This window comes from Triturus cristatus, chromosome 7 (assembly GCF_964204655.1).
Source record: "Triturus cristatus chromosome 7, aTriCri1.1, whole genome shotgun sequence".
In the NCBI taxonomy this organism is placed as follows: domain Eukaryota; kingdom Metazoa; phylum Chordata; class Amphibia; order Caudata; family Salamandridae; genus Triturus; species Triturus cristatus.
In genome coordinates, this window is record NC_140590.1 from 258,204,360 (window position 1) to 258,226,339 (window position 21,980).

At 45.3% G+C, this 21,980-nt stretch overlaps 1 protein-coding gene across 1 annotated transcript in view; it reads left to right on the forward strand.

Moving 5' to 3' along the window:
* The window catches only part of PRRG2 (proline rich and Gla domain 2), a 267,782-nt gene that overhangs the window by 98,492 nt on the left and 147,310 nt on the right, over positions 1-21,980 (forward strand). The window lies entirely within an intron of this gene.

A 21,980-nucleotide genomic window follows, 5' to 3' on the forward strand; every position in this document is an offset into this window, starting at 1 on the left:
CCTAAGGGTGCCGCACTGCTGCACTCTGCACTGCAGCACCAGACGTCTGCCGACGCCAGCGCTCCTGACTCCATCAGAGAGGAGATCGATCTGCAACGCGTATGACTTCGAGGGTCCCTGCGACTCCTGCACCGACTTCCGTAACAGACGCCGTGAGTTCGGAAGCTCATCGAGAGGTCATTGACGCCCTGCATTTCTGAAAGGGACTGATTGCGGGTCTTCCCGACACCGTAGCTGGCCTGCGACACTGCGGTCAGCCAGAACTGTTAGGATTTGTTTGCTCACGACGCCATGATAGCCCCGGACGGAGCTATCGACATCAAGGAACTGTTTTACAAGGGTATTTTGATAACTGAAGATTTTTAAGTACTGTATTGTGGATTTTTATCGTTTTGGTCTTGTCTTAAGTATATAAAAATATTAGATATTTTTCTAAACTGGTGTGGTGTCCTTTTGTAGTGTTTACACTGTATTACTGTTGGTTATGTGCAAATGCTTTACACACTGCCTCTAAGATAAGCCTGACTGCTCGTGCCAAGCTACCAAGGGGGTGAGCAGGGGTTATTTTAGGAGAGTAACTCCCTTACCCTGAATAGGAAGAAGAGTCCCTATTTCGACAAAGGTGCAAGCCCTTGCCAACTAGATACCCCCATTTCTAACATATATACATTAATTTCATGATTCACTACATAGCAGTGCACTTATAGTGCAGTTTCAGACTGCGTACACATACGATCTATGGCTTTCTGATGTTTTGACTTCTATTAAGCAGGCTGGTCACTTAAAATGTAGCATGCTGCTTTTACCCGAGCCTCTGGCATCTAGTTCTAGGTTTGTTTCGAAGAGTGTGGTTGTACTCTCCTAGTGAAGCTGTCTGCATCAGTGTTAGTTTTATCAGGGTGCTACTGGATTTGGAAGTAGTATAGTGAAAGGGGACCAAGTTATCAGTCTAGTTGCAGCCAGCTTGGCTTTCTTTCAACACAGGTTTCTTTTTTCGCTGGTTCACACAGTGAACTTTGGCTAAAAAAATATATATATATATATATTTGGTGTAATTCCGTTCAGCAGTTCGGGCTGTAGCTGCGACTAACGGTCCCTATGGAAAATTGCATGAGGAAAACACGTTTTGGGACCCCCTATTTTCTCGGCCCCCGCTTAACGAATCACCCCGAGACTTTCAGGATCGGACCGGAGCGAGTTTTGAAAATTTCGCGAAAATTCGTCAACCGGCGCCAAAGTTATTCCAAATAGAATGTTGCGGATTTCCTATGGATAAATAGGTCCTAACTAGAACTACCTACTGGCGGCCGCCAGTAGGAGAGAGATATATATATATATATATATATATATATATATATATATATATATATATATATATATATCCTACTGGCGGTCGCCAGTAGGTAGTTATAGTTAGGACCACGTTTCCATAGGAAATCTGCAACATTCTATTTTGAATAACTTTGGCGCCGGTCGACGAATCCTTGCGAATTTTTCAAAATAGGTGGGGCGCTACGCTCCGCTCCTACCCTGAAAGTCTCGGGGGGGATTCGTCAAGCGGGGTTTGAGATAAAAGGGGGGTCCCAAAACGCGTTTTTCCCATGCATTTTTCCATAGGACCTTTAGACAGGGCTACAGCCCGAACGGCTGAACAGAATTACTAGAAATTTGGCAGAGAGGTAGTCCTCAGGTCAAGGAAGTGCCTTTTGTAGGTTTGGTGTAAATCTGTTCAGTAGATTCTGAGAAAATAGCCTTTAAATCAATATATATATCTGAGCCAGCTTACGGTGCGCTTACGGTGCGCTTACCGTACGCGTACGGTGACGTGCGCGATTCTGATTGGCTCTTAGATCTTAGTAAACATTCGAATCGGTCGAAACCAGGAAGCGGCGGCCTCCATTTTCTCTCTCGCTCTCAGAGTTGGGCAGCAAAAAAGAAGCCCAAAAATGTCTAAAGGGGCAGTTTCTTCAGATCCTAACCACCCATCAATGATATAGGGGTCCCCAAAAACCCCCCAAGCCCCCCAAAAAAAATTTTTTTTTTTTGGAAAATCGGCGATTACACTTACCGTACGCGTACGGTAAAAAATTTTTTTTAAAAAAATTATCCACACTCTTCCCACCCCGTGTGCAAATGGTGCCTGAAGGGCACCATTTGTGCATGGCCTAACATTTATAAGAAATTAATATGAATACATTTCTCAAAGATGCGCATAATATGTCCCCCATGTGCGCACGGTGCGCGAAGCGCATCGTGCGTACATTGCCCATCCCGCATAACGTGGGCACGCGGTGCGCGCAGCGCACCGCGTGACCACCGTGCGTGCACGGCACTAACTGCGTGAAGTGGGCGCGCGGTGCGCGAAGCGCACCGCGTGCTCACTGTGCGCGCACGGTGCGCGAAGCGCACCATGCGCGCACGCAACGAACTGCGTTAACTGGGCGCGCACGCCACGAATGGCGTAAAGTAACTTAGCATTTAAAAAACCGTACAAATTCACTGAAAAAACCATAGGTTTCACACATGTTATAGTTAGGAATTAGCATTTAAAAAACCTTGCAAATTCACTGAAAAAACCATAGGTTTCACACGTTATAGTTAGCTGTACATTTCACTCGTAAAAAACCAATGAAATTCCCCCGTTATAGTTAGTGCAGGCAACTATAACTCACGCGACCGCAATCTTCTGCTGATGACATGTGTCTTTATGAAAAAAAAATATTTGTAATATATGTATAGCTAAAATTTAATGGAAGAAGACATGGGCAAATAAGTGTCTAAATACAGTATTAGCATCAGCAGAGGATTGCGGTCGCGTGAGTTATAGTTGCCTGCACTAACTATAACGGGGGAATTTCATTGGTTTTTTTACGAGTGAAATGTACAGCTAACTATAACATGTGTGAAACCTATGGTTTTTTCAGTGAATATATATATATATATATATATATATATATATATATATATATATATATATATATATTATTCTCATATCTAATTGGCCCATCTTAAAAACTGACATAACTCTTGCTCCTCTTATTACTGAAATTCCTGGCATTACCTTTAGAAGGGCTCCTTCTATGCGAGATGCTTTAGTTAAAGCCAGTCCTGAAGTTTGCATATCAACTAATTGGCTTTCCAATCGGAAAGGTTTCTTTAAATGTAGCTCGTGCTGGGCATGTAAATTTGGTGCTAATACTTGTGAATATAGTGATGCCTTCAGTCAAGACAGTATTAAAATTGGAGGTTTTTTTACTTGCAAAACTGATTATGCAGTTTATGTGCTTCAATGCACTTGTCATCTCTGCTATATAGGTAGCACCAAACTTCAAGTTTTTAATCGCATCCTGCAACACCTTAGAGCTATTGTTAATTCTGATTCAAGCTATCCTGTGGCGCGTCATTTTAAATTAGTTCATCAAAATAACTTAAAAGATCTTAGCTATTTTGTTATTGACGCTGTCCCATTCTCCAAGAAAGGTGGAGATGGAGAGAAAAGACTCAGACAATTGGAAAGCCATTATATTTTACTTTTGGACACCAAGATCCCTAATGGATTAAACACTGGGGAAGACCTGCACAATTTTCTATAAATGTAGAGAATTGATCTCCCCTTACTGTATATCTCTGATCAATTGAATCCTTTGGTGTTGATGATTCTTAGTTGTTGTTTTTGTCATTGCTGCTATATATTCTCTTCTTATTTATTAGATGTTGTATAGTGTTTTATATCCCTTTTTTCTATTTAGCTCTGCTTTGTTTTAGTCATTTTTATACTTTTTCTGTATCGTTTTTAGCTGGTTTTATCTTGTGGTTTAACCAGTTTTATTCTCGATATTGATGGGGTGTTGATGATTGGATTGAAGTTTAGCTGGTGGTTAATGGATTTGAAAGTAAGATTTCTCATCACTCTTTTTACTCTCTTGTTAGAGACATTTTATACAGCTGCAAGATATTTGTCCCTTTCATTACTCTTTCCATTGGGATGGCTTATTAATAATAATTTTATTTAAAATATTTCCATGATAGGATTTATTTTGTATTGTTTTTTCATAAATTAATTTATATTTATGAATTCATTTACCTCAGATTTGGAATTTGCTTTATGGACATATCTTTATTTCGCTGTATTATGGGTTTTCTCAGTGTGTTTAAATTACAGTTGTTATTCTCTTTTCGTATTTAGTTAATTAGTTTGCTACTTCTTGTGTTATTTTTTACACAGTTCATTTTTCCTACTTTCGGGTATGATTTAATATTCGTTTGTTTTATTAACTTTATGCGTATTTATTATTTATGCATTGAGCTGCTACTTAAATCATGAATACAGGTCTGTTCTGTTATTTCATAAGACATTTTTCTTATGATCTTCTTCTTTTTTCATTGACAGTCTATGGGCACTGGCCCAAGATATCTTTATTTCCCTGTTTTCTAGTACTAATTTTAGCGTGATATTTTTATGATATATAATATATATATTGTATTTTTTATCTTTTATTGCTTGTACTGTTTACATGGGTGTATTTTAATAATTGAATAATTTAATCAATTATTTTGCCTGTCAATCTAATTTTAAATGTATGGAAGAATATTTTCATGAATACATCTCGTCAGACTTGTAATGATTGTTGATCAATAGTATGTTTTCTATGTTTATTTCAAGAGTAGTAGTTTTGGCGGCAATCCATACGCTATTTAAACTCTACGATCTTTTTTGCATGTCATGTGATCAAGACCGGGTCTTCCGGTCGAAACGCGTCATGCTGTTGTCAGAAGAAGAATAAAAGCACTTTACTCTAAGTTACAGAGTGGTCTGTTCCTGTTACCTGCATTTCTGTGCATCGTGATGGACTTTGGAAAGCATATATATATATATATATATATATATATATGTGCAAGCCAGTGCTGGAATTAGCCCTTTCAAAACCAAATCATCATTTTTTCCAATGATGCCTAAGGATGCAATCGACATATTCCACGAAAGAACTGTTGATGAAATCAAAAAACTTTATTACAATACAAACCACAGCAAAACGAGACTTAAATATAGAGATATTGAATACGAGAACCTCATCAAAAAATTAAGTAACAACAAGGATATTATCATCAATAAATCCGACAAGGGCGGAAATGTAGTCATCTGGCCGCGCAAAGAATATATAGAGGAGGCTCACAAGCAATTATCTGACTCGGAATGCTATGGTATCAGTAATATTGGGGAATATAACAAGGCGAAGGAAAACCTGAAAAAAGATTTAATTAATTGGAAAAGAAATGGTCTAATATCAAACCAAGAATTCAAATTCATGATGAACGAATATCCAATAATTCCTACACTATACCTAATCCCGAAAATCCATAAGGGAACTTGTCCAGTACCTGGCAGACCCATCATCTCTGCAATAGGTGGTATGAGCGAACAAATCTCACAATATGTGGATTACTTTTTACAGATACATGTGCAGACTCTCCCATCGTATATCAAGGACACTAGTGACTTCCTTGAAAAAATCACAAATATAATATGGGATGAGAGCTTTTCGCTCATTACATTGGACATTGAATCATTGTATACGAGTATTAATCATGAAAGTGGTTTGAATGCTACCAAACATTTTCTTGACACCAGACCTCTCATTTTTCACAACCATAATGAGATGCTTATTCAAATGATTAGATGGTGCCTCTACAATAACTTTTTCTTGTTTGAGAACAAATTGTACTGTCAAAAGCGAGGTGTGGCTATGGGAGCCTGCTTCTCTCCCAGCTACGCGTGTTTACACGTGGGCTGGTGGGAGGAGCAGGTTCTCAGGGGCTTATTGGGTTCCAAATATGAGAACAACATAGTGTATTGGCTAAGATTTATTGATGATGTGTTCCTGGTATGGAGGGGGGACACCAATAGTGCTGTATTATTCATCAATGAGATTAACATCAACAAACTCAATTTGAAATTTACATCTCACATTAGTCAAACACAGGTCTCTTTCCTAGATACTACTATCTATGTATCAGGCAACAAATTGGAATCCACACTATACAGAAAATCTACCGCAGGTAACTCCACCTTACATGCAACTAGCTCCCATCCTGGCCACCTCATTAGGAGTATCCCCTATGGGGAACTATTAAGGCTCAAAAGAATTTGCAGTACAGAAAATGAATTTACAAAATGCAAGGTAGAGGCACTGGCAAGATTTAGAGCTAGAGGCTATAGTGAGTTTGTTCTCAAACAAGCGAGTGATAAAGCAGTACTGAAAGCTAGAGAAGAACTACTAGGCGCAAATGCTAGGCCATGTACCACGAGAGAGATTGGAGATGAGGAGAATGCTCCACGTCTCATAATGACTTTCAACAGACAACATAGACAGTTGAGGGCAATTATTAACAAAAATTGGCCCATCTTAAAAACCGATGGTGTACTGGTGCCTTTCTTGTCAGACAAACCGTCTATTACATATAGACGTGCAACATCCATGAGAAGCCAGCTGGTTAAAAGCAGTCCAGAGAATGTATCCAATAGTACCTGGCTACAACCAAAGAAAGGTTTTTACAAGTGTACATCATGTAGAGCTTGTAAATTTGGGATTAACCGTACTACATATAAAACTCCTTTTAGTCCCAAGGAAACACCAATCAGAGGGCATTATAATTGCCGTACAGAATATGCTGTCTATGTCCTTACTTGTACCTGTGACCTATCGTATATTGGTAGTACCAAACTTCAAGTGCATACTCGTATCCTGCAGCATTTGAGAGCCATTGTTAATAATGACAGCACTTATCCAGTGGCTCGTCATTTCAAAGACAAACACAACAATGACTTAAAATGTCTTAGTTACTATGTAATTGACGCCATCCCGAAATTGCGCCGAGGAGGCAATAGGGAAAGGCTACTAAGGCAATTAGAGACTCGCCTAATACTGGAAATGGATACGAAGGCCCCTTATGGGTTAAATACTACTGAAGATATGCACACCTACCTTTAAATTTGCTGAGAAGTCTGCTTGGAGAAACCTCACAAGAGCATCTTTAACAGAAGCACTCGGGAACTAGTCTCCTGCCATATTGATTGCAATGATGTTGATATTTGCCCACATTATACACTTAGGAAGCAATACTAGTATTAATAGGATCCTTCAAATTAAATTAAGTTGATCCACTTACTTGGAATGAACACACATCAAGTTTGGGATGTTTATGCCCCTCTGAAGCGTCCATTGATTTAATTTACCTATGGATACTTCTCACTTTAATTTTCTTTTTTATCTTTACACTAGTTGCGATAACAAATAGGTATTTTATTGTACAGTTTTTTAAGCATTCTATTACATGCACTAACATGTACTTGCCAACATTGACGGTGCATCAAATTAAATTCCTATTAGAAGATCTGCATTATGCACTTTTCGCAACTTTGCACATTTGAGGGGTCAATCTAATGGTTTTTTTTATACTTTTCCTTGGTTTATGGGTGATTTTGATTATGGAATAGAGTCTTTTTCTGAGACACCTTCATCCCTTTTCACATACACATAGATGAGTTTTGATGGAAATTAAGATCAGGTGAACAACCACACATCTAAAACTCACTACATTACGCATTTATGCCATCATTTTAAGAAAACGATTTTATCATATAGTAAACTATATTGTATTTATACTAAAATGTATTTATGTATTTATTTATTTATTTATACGTAAATGTGTATTTAAAGGTGTATATATATGTTATTCCTTCCACTTTATGTATTAATATGCAATTAGTGTGGAGAGATACCACCTAGTCTGTTTTCCAAAATCAAGTATGTGTAAAAATGTCGCAGTCTATTCTCTATGTCTATCAATCATGTGACACTGGGTTTGAAAGAGAAAAAAACATTTAAATTGGAGGTTTCCCGCTATGGCGTTGTTATGTGAACAAGGCCGACGGTACGGCCGAAACGCGTCATGACCAAGAGCAGTGAGAACCGAAAATAAATTTCGTTTTGCCACCTAAGAGGAGTTCGTGTCATTTCCTGATGGAGTGATTGTTGCAATATATATATATATATATATATTCCAAATGAACTTGCTCCGCAATTGAAGATACCCACACAACGCTATGTTTCAACCTTCTTTATTCGGGAGGCAGCAGCGGACTCAGGGAGGACCTCACAGCGCAATGTTACACCACTTGCCTACGCGTTTCGAGAGTCAATCTCTTCCTCATGGCATGGTGTTAGTCGGGAGAGTGGAAGCATGGCCATTGATTTTGCACAGGTGATAAGCAGGTCTTGATCCCGCCCCAGTGGGCGTGTTTGTTGCAAAGCACCCTGGTAAACGTAGTCCAGAGTAGTAATGAAGGTCCATAGTGGGTGCCATTGCCATCTATCCCTCAGTGATTTTTGCCCATCGGGTCGCCGGCTGTCCCCTTCCGAGTTCGTTGCTGTAGTGATGCCCCTGCGAACAGGTACGTTGTTCCGTGTCTCGTGCCCCAGTTGTGGCACACGGATCTGCGGCGAGCAGCGGGGTTATCTTCGTGACCCGAGCTGGCCACACATATTCCAAATGAACTTGCTCCGCAATTGAAGATACCCACACAACGCTATGTTTCAACCTTCTTTATTCGGGAGGCAGCAGCGGACTCAGGGAGGACCTCACAGCGCAATGTTACACCACTTGCCTACGCGTTTCGAGAGTCAATCTCTTCCTCATGGCATGGTGTTAGTCGGGAGAGTGGAAGCATGGCCATTGATTTTGCACAGGTGATAAGCAGGTCTTGATCCCGCCCCAGTGGGCGTGTTTGTTGCAAAGCACCCTGGTAAACGTAGTCCAGAGTAGTAATGAAGGTCCATAGTGGGTGCCATTGCCATCTATCCCTCAGTGATTTTTGCCCATCGGGTCGCCGGCTGTCCCCTTCCGAGTTCGTTGCTGTAGTGATGCCCCTGCGAACAGGTACGTTGTTCCGTGTCTCGTGCCCCAGTTGTGGCACACGGATCTGCGGCGAGCAGCGGGGTTATCTTCGTGACCCGAGCTGGCCACACATATTCCAAATGAACTTGCTCCGCAATTGAAGATACCCACACAACGCTATGTTTCAACCTTCTTTATTCGGGAGGCAGCAGCGGACTCAGGGAGGACCTCACAGCGCAATGTTACACCACTTGCCTACGCGTTTCGAGAGTCAATCTCTTCCTCATGGCATGGTGTTAGTCGGGAGAGTGGAAGCATGGCCATTGATTTTGCACAGGTGATAAGCAGGTCTTGATCCCGCCCCAGTGGGCGTGTTTGTTGCAAAGCACCCTGGTAAACGTAGTCCAGAGTAGTAATGAAGGTCCATAGTGGGTGCCATTGCCATCTATCCCTCAGTGATTTTTGCCCATCGGGTCGCCGGCTGTCCCCTTCCGAGTTCGTTGCTGTAGTGATGCCCCTGCGAACAGGTACGTTGTTCCGTGTCTCGTGCCCCAGTTGTGGCACACGGATCTGCGGCGAGCAGCGGGGTTATCTTCGTGACCCGAGCTGGCCACACATATTCCAAATGAACTTGCTCCGCAATTGAAGATACCCACACAACGCTATGTTTCAACCTTCTTTATTCGGGAGGCAGCAGCGGACTCAGGGAGGACCTCACAGCGCAATGTTACACCACTTGCCTACGCGTTTCGAGAGTCAATCTCTTCCTCATGGCATGGTGTTAGTCGGGAGAGTGGAAGCATGGCCATTGATTTTGCACAGGTGATAAGCAGGTCTTGATCCCGCCCCAGTGGGCGTGTTTGTTGCAAAGCACCCTGGTAAACGTAGTCCAGAGTAGTAATGAAGGTCCATAGTGGGTGCCATTGCCATCTATCCCTCAGTGATTTTTGCCCATCGGGTCGCCGGCTGTCCCCTTCCAAGTTCGTTGCTGTAGTGATGCCCCTGCGAACAGGTACGTTGTTCCGTGTCTCGTGCCCCAGTTGTGGCACACGGATCTGCGGCGAGCAGCGGGGTTATCTTCGTGACCCGAGCTGGCCACACATATTCCAAATGAACTTGCTCCGCAATTGAAGATACCCACACAACGCTATGTTTCAACCTTCTTTATTCGGGAGGCAGCAGCGGACTCAGGGAGGACCTCACAGCGCAATGTTACACCACTTGCCTACGCGTTTCGAGAGTCAATCTCTTCCTCATGGCATGGTGTTAGTCGGGAGAGTGGAAGCATGGCCATTGATTTTGCACAGGTGATAAGCAGGTCTTGATCCCGCCCCAGTGGGCGTGTTTGTTGCAAAGCACCCTGGTAAACGTAGTCCAGAGTAGTAATGAAGGTCCATAGTGGGTGCCATTGCCATCTATCCCTCAGTGATTTTTGCCCATCGGGTCGCCGGCTGTCCCCTTCCGAGTTCGTTGCTGTAGTGATGCCCCTGCGAACAGGTACGTTGTTCCGTGTCTCGTGCCCCAGTTGTGGCACACGGATCTGCGGCGAGCAGCGGGGTTATCTTCGTGACCCGAGCTGGCCACACATATTCCAAATGAACTTGCTCCGCAATTGAAGATACCCACACAACGCTATGTTTCAACCTTCTTTATTCGGGAGGCAGCAGCGGACTCAGGGAGGACCTCACAGCGCAATGTTACACCACTTGCCTATATATATATAAATAAATACCTTCTCACTTCCCTCAAGCTAGGTTAACCTACTCCTCACACCCTTCTCTCGACAAGCTCTGACAGGCACTTGCACTTTTTCCTTCTCTCTTACACAGATGTACACACTCAAGCGTAACGGTAGATTTTTACTGTCCCTATCACCAGTTCGAATGTTCAATGATAATTTTTTTTTTCATTATGCTGGCGGAAACAAAACTATGTACCACAATTTGGCATTACCAATTTAGAAGCCCTGCAGGATTGAAGCCGTAAATCAATCCGTTCACGATTTCAAGATATTTTTTCCTGAGTTGGAGGAGGCGTTGGACTCATGTTTTGTCAGCAGCAGGTCGCTGACTAACAGCACACCCTCTCGGTCTGGTGCACCGTGTTAAGACCAGCAACTCTCTTGGAATTATTGCACGAACTGCAAAAACACGGAGCCCCCCCCGACTAGTTTTGACTGCCTACATGGTGTGATACACTGCATTTGGGGAGAGAGGAGGTGATATTTTCGCCTGAATAAGGAGTCGGGTGTAAGGCTTTTGGTCATCCTGCAGGGCTCTTGATCTGGAGTGTGGCCCTGATCCAGTATTTTGGGACATCACTTGATGGTGGAGTGTTTCTGTTACTGAACAAACACCCCTCAGGACTGCATGTACCAGCATGCTTCAGTCAGGCAGGCTGAAAGCGCGAGTCACCCATTGGAGGAGAAGGTAATGACATCACAAAGGGGAGCGGTTTTCAACTCACCTGCACCTCGTTGAACACCACAGAGAGCGCGAAGACCCAGGAACAGGCACTGATGAGAGCCATTGGAGGCTTGAAACACGTCTGCCTTAGCGTTTGTTGGGACTGCTGCACTACGAGCATTTTATTTCAATAAAGTCTTTGCCTCAAATTCCGGAGTGTGCTGTGCTTTTTCCTGAGTTGGAGGAGGCGTTGGACTTATATATATATATATATATATCTACTGGCGGTCGCCAGTAGATAGTTATAGTTAGGACCACGTTTCCATAGGAAATCCGCAACATTCTATTTGGAATAACTTTGGCACCGGACGACGAATCCTCGCGAAATTTTCAAAATAGGTGGGGCGCTATGCTCCGCTTCTACCCTGAAAGTCTCGGGGGGATTCGTCAAGCGGGGGCTGAGAAAAAAGGGGGGTCCCAAAACGCGTTTTTCCCATGCATTTTTCCATAGGACCTTTAGACACAGCTACAGACCGAACGGCTGAACAGAGTTACTTGAAATTTGGCAGAGAGGTAGTCTACAGGTCAAGGAAGTGCCTTTTGTAGGTTTGGTGTAAATCTGTTCAGTAGATCCTGAGAAAATAGCCTTTAAATCAATATATATATCTGTGGCAGCTTACAGTGCGCTTACGGTAAGCTTACCGTACGCGTACGGTGCCGTGGGCGAGCGCAATTCTGATTGGCTGTTAGATCTTAGTAAACATTCGAATCGGATGGTCAGAAGTTTGTTCAGGAGTTGCTTTATAGTTCGTTGAGAGTGGTGGATCTTGGCTATTTTTAATAGATTTGGTTTCAGAGGGGTTGACAGTGATGTCTTTGTTGAACAAAATGTTCATTATATGCTGTCCATGCTTCTGCAGAATTGACATTTGTGTAGTGAATCTTTAAGTCCACAGGCCTTTATTCGATCTGCAACCTTTATTAGTTTGGTGTTGTGTTCTCTGGTTAAAATCATATCACCTTGGTACACCACTATGTCAAAGAGATTCATGTCTAGCACAGGCTTCTGTATTAGCTATCCAAAGGTTGCTAGGGCACAAGGTATGCCATGGAGCATGCTATTGAAATTGTAGAATCTTAACAGCCTATAAAAGCAGTTTCTCTGTCATGTGGGCTAATCCTCATAATATTTATTTATTTAAGGTCTGTAAAAAGTAACCATACAAACACCCTAACAGAATTAAGAAAATGTTAACAAGAATAAACGCATATAAAAGTTAAAAACAATATGCTTTTAAACTGTTGATGGTCAACACATGTTTTAATCATTTATTGAGTCTTTTTGTTTTATAACTACAGTTAAATAACAGCAGACAGTATAACAAATCAAGAGGGACTTAATCATCTGTAAATACAGGCCTAAAATCAACAGCTCTCAATAATGGAACTAAATATGTCGGTCTAGTTCTTATTATACAAATTGACAAATGAACATACTATGAGGAGTTGTGGATTGATTAGTTATGACAGGGGTTAGAGAGATTTAAAACCAACCACATTTGGGAAAACATAACTTCTACAAAATGCGCCACATGTGAAACTGTGTAAGTAAATAATGTTGATCCTGAATATTGGTAAATAAAGTTCCATACCTAGTGCTGCCTTTATTATTAGATGTGATTTCACTGAGTATTTCGTTAATAAAAAAGGAGCTCGATCCCAGTTTCTGAGTTGATCAAAAGTCCTCTTAGTCCAAGTGGTTTCCTGACTGTGAGCTGTCAAGGGCTGGCTATCTGTCCCTTCCAACTTAGAGCTCAGCTTTGTGACATATTTAAACCATGGTATTTTCAAAAAACATATGTCCTCAAACAATCCAAAATGATCGTGCGTTGAACTCAGCTGCCGGGTTGGTCCAGAATTAAATATGTTACAATTTAATTTAATTTAATTGTGGGTTTATATAGCGCTAGAATCGACTCCCAGAGGAGTATCTCTGCGCTTCGACCGCTGGGGAACCCGTCATGGCTCACCCTGAGAGATGGTCCCTAATGGGTATCTCCAAGGTGCGACCAAGCATCCCTGGCGGTCTGGGGGGGCCGTTGTGAAGATGAGGCAAGCTAATGCCCAGAGTTGCCGAGTGTGGTCCCTGACTAGAGTAGGCACCGAAGCGAGAATTATCGAGTCCGCTGACCCTGGTCCAAGACCCTGCCGCGTCGGGAATTGAACCTTGGTCCCGGGCCATCCTCTGCTTACGGGTCTGCCGCCTCTAACCAGTGAGCCACACCTCTCCACAATAATAGAGCAATTTTAATTTATTCTTCCAAAGTATCTCTATCCGAACTCCACCCGGCTTAAAATCACCAGGGTGCCATGAGGGTCACTTGAAAGTCGGGGCGTGGCTAGTCAGCCAACATGGCGGACGGGAATCCCTAACGCTTAGACAGTTATCCCCCGTTAATCCGGCAAATTATCCTGCAAATTTGCCATCCGCGTCACTGCTGACTGGGACCTGACAGCGGATGATTTCCCACACCTGGTGAGACCTGTATTGGGTCATTAGACCCACTGAGACCGCATTGATCGGGACAGGGAAAGTGCGGCACTGACAACGGGGAGCCCGACCGCGCGCGGGCATTTCAAGTTACAAGATGGCCGCCCGCATCTAAGTGCTCCCACGGCGGTGGAGTACTCCCCTCCAGAACGGACTCAGGCAGAGTTTAACAGCAGGAGCACCGCTGTGTGCGGAGAAACAGCATCGTACCGCCCCACTCCCTGGATGAAGATTGCGGAGTCATCCACCGAGAATTGCGTGTGCCAAGGGCTGAGCGGCGGTGGAAGAGGCAGTGGAGCGCGAAACGAACCTCTACGCCAGTGCTGCGGGAGGCCTGGCAGTAGAGACATCACTTCTGGCGCAGTCCTGAATTGCGCCCCCCACCCCTCCGAGACTGCACCAGGGGCGGAGACCCCATCTTGAGCTCACAGGACACCCCAGCATAGCCAAATGGCGCAGACCCTGATGAACCGGGTCCCTCAGGAGTGACATGTGGATACGTAAAGTATGCGACTGAGGTGCGGTGGGCCGGTGGGGTGCTGGTGAGACGGGCACTGCAGACGTGCAGAAGAGGTTGGAACGGCCCAGTGCTGAGGTAGGCTGCTGCGCACAAACAGCCTGTGGGAAAGAACACCAGTGGAGGCACCGAGTTGTGCACTGAGAGAGCAAAGGCAGTCACACTCATGGTGCATGGTGTGCGCTACCTGAGCAAGACCAATGAGGCGGGCAGCTGCATTAATCGCAGGATCCACGAAGACTATTAAGCGAGGCGACGTAGGAGGAAGCCTGCATGAGTTTGCCACTACTAAATGGATTTTGGCCAGGGGTCCCTGACGATGCTGCGGTAGCAACTACAGGACGCAGCGAGGGAACGCGGTGGGGGCGCTGCATGTGCGCAAAGCTGCGGGGCCCCACACTCTCACCCACCAGGTACCCCCACTGCTGTAGACGTCCGAACCCGTGCGGACAGTCACCCCTGGGGAACTTGGCATTACCTGCGCCGCCTTGAAACCGCGCAGATTAACAGCTTCATACTCAGACACACGTACATTGCCGTGGCCTAAAACTTGGCTATCACGGAACAGCGAGAAGTATTGCCCAAGCAGCGCATAACCGAAGCGGTGTTGGTACACGTACCCCATAGGTCAGTACAAGCACCCTGCAAGCAGATAGTGGGGAGAAGCGAGGTTACCACAAACAGCACCGCCTGACCAAACCTCCTGTGCAGCCCGTGCGAGAATGGAACTCTTCAAAAGTAACATTGCCGCTGGGACATCACCCCTTCTGGTGCCAGTCCGCGAATGCCCATGGCGCAGCAACTTGTAATGGACCGGAGGAGAGCCAAGATGCAGCTAGGTCCATTGCGAGCAAGTAGCTTGGACCCCGTAAATATGGGCGCTGGAGGGGTGACAGAACCTACGACCACAGCTCTGGCAGCCAAAATGGACTCAGTACTTGCAGCAGTGGAAAAGATAGGTGATGCGCTGAAGCACACCATGACCTCTTTGGAAACCAGGATCGACATGGTCACAACGGACTTTACCCTCCTCCACGCAGACTGCCGTAAGCTGGCAGAAAGTCACTGCGCAAGGCCAAACACTGAAGGAGCTCCAACCTATCACGCAAAGTCATACAGCTGCGCTGCAAGACTTGATAGACCGCGTCCACGACCTGGAAGACAGAGCAGAAGACACGGAGGGCCGCTCCCGCCGCAACAACATCTGCGTGGTGGGCCTGCCAGAAGGCGAAGAGGGAAGAAACTCTGAGCAATTCACGGAGCGATGGCTGCGCGATCTCCTGCCCCAGGGAACCTTATCAATGCAATTTGCGGTTGAAAGAGCCCACCGCATACCGGCACAGAAACCCCAACCAGGAGCCAGACCATGACCGTTCATTTTTAAGTAACTCAACAAAAGGGACGTGGTACTCCGTGAAACACGCAAGATGAAGAACCTGAAGGTGGGTGGCAGCCAAGTTACGCTCTTCCCCGACTATACTGCTTTGGTACAGAGACGTAGAATCAATTACACGGCGGTAATACGTCAGCTCAGAATCCTGGAATTGCCTTACTCGCTGTTGTTCCCAGCCCGGCTACGAGTGGTCACGAAAGAGGGGACCCGCTTCTTTGACTCCCCTGAGGAGGCGTGGGACTGGCTGGAGGAGTCGGGACTGTGGTCGGGTGTGAGGCCCTCTGGCTCAGATGGCGACAACTCAGCGGGCAGAAGAACCAGACGAAGATGCCGACGGGGGACTATGAAGAACGCAAAACCTGGGACAACAGCCCCGAGCCCGGAGAACATGAGGAGGGAAAGGCAGGAAGCCTTAGAAGTGGTCACAACTCTCGGATCCTCACACCCCAAAGAACGGCTGGACTCCTACGCACGTGACAAGTTAATACCCAGTGGCTCCTCGTCGCCATCAACTGAGATATCTGAAGACTTTGGGTTGCCAGTGGTAACCCCACAAACTGCAGATGGCATCCTATGAACTAGTAGCATTGAGCTAGACTCTGCCATGGACAGTTTACGCAAGTAGAACTGTATTTGTTAATGTTCACGCTCTTGCTTGTGGCTGGGTGGAGGGGTGGGCCTACTGGGTTGAATGAAATGCCCGACTTGCACAGGGACAGTACAGTAGCAACACGCCAGTCATTGGTCACATTATAAATATCACCAGGAACGAGAAGGGGGGAAACCGCTCCCCTGATTCGCCGGATAGACCTACATATTGCTGGTCCCAAGCAATAACACAGGTGTTTATATGGATGGCATATCATACATATAGGAAATGGGGGGATGGCCATAGCACAGCATCATTAGTGCGCGCACCCCTTAGGCAACATACTGACCTAGTTCACACTACTTAACAGTTACAGAGGTTTGGACGGATATCACGAAATGTCCGCCCCAGATGTTACGATGTTCTTAGTTCTTCTACGGTTTTTGTTACAGCACACCGACACACCTTCACCTCTCCCTCACCTCCGTACCCTATGGCGCTGCCCGGCCCTGGCTTTCCTGTCGACTCGACTCATTAGAGATGACATGAGCTGACATAATCACGTGGAACATACGTGGCATGTACACACCTACGCGTCCCTACTCCGTATTCGCATCACTCCAGAGACATTCGGCTACAATTGCTTTTCTGCAGGAAACGCACATGACTCAACCAGAAGTAGACCAGCTGCGCAAGCGCTGGAGGGGCCAGGTGTACGGCACAACATACTCGGCGCACGCGAGGAGGCACATTAATCTGGGTGAGGGCGGACACACCATTCATCTGCACGGACACAGTGGCAGACCCAGACGGCAGGTACATTCTAGTGCGGGGGACACTCAATGACCAACAAATATTGTTGGGCTCCATATACGCTCCAAACCATGACCAATTCTCATTTCTGGCGCAGTTGTCCACAAAGCTGATCCCCTACGTTGGACTCCCCTGGTTGTTGGGGTGGGGTTTTCAATTCAGTGTTGGATGTGCATACGGACAGATCCTTCCCAGCCATCGAAAAACAGCTGTATCAAACGCGCAGGCGCTCACAAACCGGCTATCACACTGGGCTCTGCTAGATCTGTGGCGTGTCCTGCATCCTGCTGACCGTATCTACTCCTACTACTCTGCAGTACATGACCTGCATGTGCGGCTGGACATGGTGGTGGGCTCTCAATCACTAATCCCGCTGGTCAAGGGTGTGGAATACCTAGGGCGGAAACACACTGACCACAATCCTATGAGGCTACAGCTAAACTGGGAACCTGATCGCCCTTCCATACCCACCTGGCTACTCCAACCAGCTGCACTGGAAGACCCGGAATTCCGTGCATCCCTGGAGACGGCTGTTCTGGAGTATTTTGAGCTTAACGAGGGGACGGCGAGTAACACACTAATAGAATGGGATGCCCACAAAATGGCTGTCAGGGGTCATTGTCTAGGTGCCACATGGAACATACGAAAGCAACTAACATTATCGCTCACTCGCATTGAGTCACAACTACTCCAATATGAATAGGAGGGCGAGAGTGGAGGCTGACACTCAGACCGCCTGGAGGTCCTTGGGGCGCAACATGCAGAGCTCATGGAGCGACTAAGATGCCACAACTATGCAGCCCACATGGCTTGTACCCATGCTAAAGCAGATAGGGCAGGCCAGCTACTAGCCTGACTACTAAAACAGGAAAATAGCCATGCCCCCATCGGAACCATACGCACACCTGAGGGAGTCCTGGCACACACGCAGCGAGAGATGCACAAGGTGATGTCTGACCATTACACGCAGTTGTATCGATCCATAGGGCGGTACTGATGCGGTACGGGCTGAGCTTGGGATTCCTCCAGATGGTTGACCTATTATACAAGAATCCCACAGTCGGGGTGCGAACAGGGCCATACATCTCTGATGCCATACCAATCTGCAGGGGCACCAGGCAGGGTGCCCCCTTTCACCCCTCCTGTTTGCGCTAGCAATCGAGCCCCTGGCAGCGGCACTAAGAGCAGTATGCGGACGATCTCTTGGTCTTCGTGAGGGACGTGGGAAATATTCCTACTCAGCTGGCGCACACATTAAGTGATTTCGCCTCTCTTTCGGAACTCAAGGTAAATGCCAGTAAGTCCTGCCTTTACGCATTCCGAGGGGACACTCAAGACCCGGGCTACATCTTACATCTGGGTGGCGGGGTGGACCTGCGGAGAGCCGCGGGGGGGGAGGTGGGAGGGACAAGGTGAGGAGAACACTTCCAAAAGTCGGACTATGCTGCTGTTACTAGGTTTGAGTTTAGTTCTCGAGTTTTATCTATAACATCTGTGCACTTACCTATGCTGTAGGACCTGAGAGGACTCTGTACGCCATGCTATATGAACCATGTCACTAATGTATGATGGCTTTTTTCTGGTTGAGGCTCAGCTTGTAACCAGGTCAATAATGTCATTGACATGTACATTTGTTCTACTCCTATACAGCCGGAATGTTTATTTGAAATTACTCACTGGTTCAATGTATGACCGGCTTGGTATGATGCATCCTGTTTTTAATGACGATGGGTAAATTGAAAACTAATAAAAACAGATTTAAACAAAAAAATGAGGGTCACTTGAAAGTCTTCGACAGAATGTGTTTTCTTGAACCAGGAGAACTGTAACTTCATAATACCACTTACTACTTGCACCTTAACTCACAGCAAAAACATAGTTACTATAAAAATGTTAATCATGTGGTAAAGTTTTTTGGTGTCCAACTTGCTGGCAAGTTTAAACACAGCACACTGGTTCTGCATAAACTGTGACCTATCTCCACTAACTCCATTTGCCAGAGCAACGTAAAATTACTCCCAAGTAAGAAAACTCAGAAACCTTCTCTAATTGCGTTAATTAACCATGAAGGTTCTAGATTTAGTTGCTTTGTGACCCGTAGTCTTGGTAAATGTCTTTCAACAGTTAGTTCAATCTAGCCTATTTCAAAATGGCGCACAAACTTTATTTATCTTTTGAAAGTTGGTTGCATTTCTGACCATCATCAGGATTTGGGAGTGGCAGCTTATGTTGAGGATAGAGAAACATTGGATATCTCTCAGGCAAAGGTATTGTTCATTTAAGGGTGTCATGCACTGGTATAGCAGATGAGCCTAAAATAATCCACATAAAAGATGATATTCTTGTGCTTTCTTTGGCATACTACCATCTGAGAAGTGTAGAGGATTTGGAATTATCAGATGGTCCTGGCAGCCAGCAGTCCAGCGTTCTGCCAAACCATCAACAGCACTGAGTGCCAGGTGTGTACTTCATTTCTTGAACAGTGTGTCATCTGGAAGGCGGATTCAGTGCTCCACACTACGGGCCTGCATCATCGCAATATCATGTGGCGAAGGCAGCTGATTGGGTTGTTTGACTCTCAGCATCCTCCTTTCCTGTTTTGACAGCAGCTTGGTTATCTGTAGATGGACACTGGAGACTTGGCCGGATGTGTAGGTCAAATGAAAAGGGTAGTCTAGGTCCCTCTGGCCAGCGTGGTCATGTGGTTGGTAACTTCAGTCCTTATGCTTTGAATGGTCCAGCACCTTTCTTTGAGTGGTATGTAGGGAGCCATCGGGACTAATATTGTTCAAGCAGGAGTACTCTCCACCACACAATTTGCTGAGTCCTATGGCAGGTGCACAGTTTTTGGACTTTCCCTTTCCCCTTCTAGTAAATGGTTGGCTTCTGCTTTCTCATCCAGTAAACATCACAAAGAATGTATTGTTGAGTTAGTTAAAACCATAACAATTTTACAATAAAACAATTATTAAAAAGATAAGAGAGCACCATTACTTTCCATGTGCAAAGATGATATTGTACGATAGTAAAAAAGCCATAGTTGCCGTCTGTATAGAAGTGTCTAAAACCTAGCGACCTGACCAGTCTGCTTGTGGCAGAGTAAAATGATAAAAGTGCAGATATTGATGCCCCCGAAGGGTTTTAGGGGTTTACAAAAGGGGTTGTGCCTATGCGGGATGCATATTGCAGGTGAGAGTAGTGGGGGGTCAGCGAGGGGGACCACTTTCCCTCAGTCTCTTTTACTTAACCAGGGAGACCCTTGCCGTGCCATTATCCAATTCTGGGTCTTGCCGTGAAGCAGTCCATTATCAGTCTTTGAGAGAAGGTAACCGAGTGAGGACATACTTTGACAGCGTCAGAGTATGTCCTCAAGCTTCTTGACATGTTTGCCACACATCGATAGGGTTCTTGTATCCGTGTGGGAGAACCACCGTGACGAAGCCTCCAGGCAAGAGCAAATTTCTTTCTTTAGGTAAATTGGTTTTAGGAGAGCTCTTCTGGGGGCATCGGACAACAGCACACAAGGGGTAACCATGATTCTTTCTTATTGCAGAATCTGCAGGCCCCCTCCTTGCCCAGTTGAGCTCATGGGTTGAAGTCGGCCACTGGTAGGCCTAACAAGCGCATACATAAAATGTCTCTGTGGGCCCGTTTGTTTGTGCCTTCTGAGAAGTAAAGCTGTGGTTTGAGTTAGGTAGGAATTGTTCAAGGGGGATAAGATGTTTGAAGACTTTAAGGAGCATATGTCCAGCAAGTGTGAGGTTGATTTCACCTGCCTGTTAATAACCCTTTTCCAGGCTGTGTAAGAGATAATGTCTGAGTTTAATGCTGGACCTTTGATTTGTAGAGAGGCTATTGCTTTTTGAACTAGTCGGTGCCAAGAGTTCCCAGGGCTATCTAATGTCTTTTAGATGAGCTTCAAATGTGTTTGCAGGTGCTTTTAGGAACCTTATATAACATTTAAGGGTGTCAGCCTCACAGGTGAGGGATTGTCTTGGAAGCCCCAGTTCCAAGCGTAGTCCGGTCCTTTCATCCAGTAGGCTTAACACAGCTGGGGCAGCTTATGTGTGGTGGTATAATGATGTCCAGCTTCCTATCTGCATATTCTCAGGGCACTAAACATGAACAGGCTATATTTGTCCCTATCAGTTAATGTGTTCTTTTTATGAAATGTCTAGATTTTGGTAGTTACCAATGCTAGACTTCATTCTTCCCCTACACTGCACTCTCCTGCAGGAAGTAGATCTTTATAGTTAACCTATGGAGTTAGATTTGGTGTCTCCAGCCTTGGCAGCTGTGGCTCCGTGGGATTAAATTGTGCAGCTTTTGGTCTTGATGGCAGTGTAAGGCGATGCTTCCTTATATTTCCAGTAGCTGTTAATTTAATTTTAGTACATGCATATGAGCCAACAATTGTGTAACCTGAGCTTTCCCAGATGGAAGGCTCCCTGTCTTCATAGGGTTCTTATCGTGGACTGTTGTGAGTAAGAGCCAACTCTTCTCTACTGAAGTTCCCAGGAAATGGAGGATTGTCCCTCTGCCAAGTGTCTGCCTCTCTTAGTTCAAGCTCAATGTGGGACCAAATACGTGCAAATCGCCTGCTTTGTTCTCCATTGTGCTATAGCAAAGCTCTGAACGCGCTCACCTCTCAGACCAGTTCTCAGTATCTTTAGAGAAGCTGCAGAAAATCTGTCACCCTTACAGCACAGATTTCCTTGACAGCATTAACCATTTCCAGAGTCCAATGATCAGTCTCAATGAGATGCACCTGCACCAGTCATTATATGGAAGTTACACGTGCTACAAACATATTTCCA